This window comes from Etheostoma cragini, chromosome 8 (genome assembly GCF_013103735.1).
Source record: "Etheostoma cragini isolate CJK2018 chromosome 8, CSU_Ecrag_1.0, whole genome shotgun sequence".
NCBI lineage: Eukaryota > Metazoa > Chordata > Actinopteri > Perciformes > Percidae > Etheostoma > Etheostoma cragini.
In genome coordinates, this window is record NC_048414.1 from 238,016 (window position 1) to 240,191 (window position 2,176).

Consider the following 2,176-nt stretch of genomic DNA (forward strand, 5'->3'; position numbering starts at 1 on the left):
CTAAAAATGATGCAGAAAAACTAGTCCATGCATTTGTTACTTCTAGGCTGGATTACTGCAATTCTTTATTATCAGGCTTTCCCTTTTCTTTTCCATGAGACGACAGCGCCATCTTGTGATTTCTTTCAAGAACTGCTGCTCTCAAATCAACAAGTCCTTAATGAAAGAAGAAGACAGGTAGAATGGACTGTATTGTCCCGAGGGGACATCTGTCTTAGGCAGAGTGCTACAATCTGTTGCTTCATAACACAAAGACTTAACAGAAAAAAATATAATGAAATCAACATCAAGACAACAATATCAGATCCATGATGACATCTTTGGACATAAAAGGACACACATGACTGAACAGACAACATGATGTCTTAATCAGTAACTGTAACATTTAAAATGCAATGTGTAAAACGGCCTGGGATCTTTATCACCTTTGGCTCTGCTGGGCTGAGATTTACTGCTGGAGGAGAGCAGCTGGACGGAGGTCTCGTTGGAGGAGAGCAGCTGGACGGAGGTCTCGTTGGAGGAGAGCAGCTGGACGGAGGTCTCGTTGCAGGAGAGCAGCTGGACGGAGGTCTCGTTGCAGGACAGCAGCTGGACGGAGGTCTCGTTGGAGGAAAGCAGCTGGACGGACGTCTCGGCACACGTCCTCTCCCTGATGGCAGGAGGTTGTCTTCAGGAGACAGACGGTGGAGGGGGTGCAGGGATTATTCCTGCTGGTTCTGACTGCTTCCTGGTACAGGATCTGTACCGGCGTGTACTCTTTCCTCCCTATTGTCCCCAAAACTGTCTTGTGTGTAGCTGTCTTGTGTGTTGCTGTCTTGTGTTTTGCTGTCTTTTGTGTTGCTGTCTTGTGTGTTGCGGTGAGTCCATCCCTAGTGGTCCTGCGGTGAGTCCATCCCTAGTGGTCCTGCGGTGAGTCCATCCCTAGTGGTCCTGTGATGTGAGGAGGTCTTTCTTTCTGAAGCTTAGTTTGCTGGATTAAATCCTTCAAACAAAACAAAGATCCATTAATCATATAATCAGTAATGTAGTTACACTAGGGGGAGGCGGGGCAGACCATGGTTTTCACAGACACGCCTCCATCTGGGACTGGCGTCATTCATCAAACAGAGGCAGATCTCTGATGTTAAGAGGGACCACTTTGTTCAACAGCAGGGTCCAAGGACCATTAAACATCACGTCATTCGAAGTGAAAACCAAGCAGGACTCAGTGGCATCCAATCCTCTGGATGTGGGTCTAGCTTGTTAGGCTACCCTACATACTGCCTTGATTTAACACAAGACCAGGACCTGACAGAGATGATACTGGTATTGCTGCAGACCTTCATCAGCTAAGTGTGTGTTTGTGTGTGAGAGGAGGAGCAGTTCCAGACTGGGGGGGGCGTAAAGAGGAGAAGAGAAGAGAGAATAAGACTAAGAGAATGTTATCTCCACCCGGCTGGTTTCATGGAGCCATAGAACAAACGCTCCCCAGCACACTTCTCTCTTCTCTTTCACTTCCTGTTCCTGTCGGCCGTTGAGTCCATCAGCCGAGGAACTTCCTCTTCTCTCTTCAAACGCTGCACATGTTCACTCTTTCTTCTTCTACATCTCTCTGACCTGCAGGAGGTCTAGGACCGGACCCTGTTTCTTCTTCTACGTCTCTCTGACCTGCAGGAGGTCTAGGACCAGACCCTGTTTCTTCTTCAGGGTGAAGGTTAGACGTTCCTTTCAGTTTTAACGTCATTGAAGGGAAAACTCAAACCTTGGGAGTTGGGTTGGGAACTGGAGGGTTGCTGGTTCAAGTCCCCATACGGACCTGTGTGTGTGTGTGTGTGTGTGTGTGTGTGTGTGTGTTTGTGTATTAGTACGTGTACAGCAGTACCTGATGCTGTTGATGTTGTGCAGGTCGGGGACCAGCTGGTTGGGTCCGATGGCGGAACCAGAACCAGACCCAGAGAGGACTGAAGGTCTGAGTCTATATGGATCTACATGATGTTTAATTTAATATTACTGAAATGAAGAAATAAAAGCTTCATTTATATGTTTATATTTACATTTAGTTATACATTTATTTAGTAATTGACTCATTTATTTATTTTAGGATTTAAAATAATGTCTGTGTGTGTGTGTGTGTATGTGTGTGTATATGTGTATGTATATGTGTGTGTGTGTGTGTCTCTGTGTGTGTGTGTGTGTC

The 2,176-nt window shown here is 46.2% G+C and overlaps 1 protein-coding gene across 1 annotated transcript in view; it reads right to left on the bottom strand.

The window, feature by feature from the left end:
• Positions 1-1,565: 1,565 nt before the first annotated feature.
• The window catches only part of LOC117949509, an 8,361-nt gene continuing 7,750 nt past the window's right edge, over positions 1,566-2,176 (bottom strand). Inside the window, exon 4 of the mRNA XM_034879818.1 lies at positions 1,566-1,581. The gene's annotated coding sequence lies outside the window, so the exon portion shown is untranslated. The remainder of the gene's footprint in view (positions 1,582-2,176) is intronic.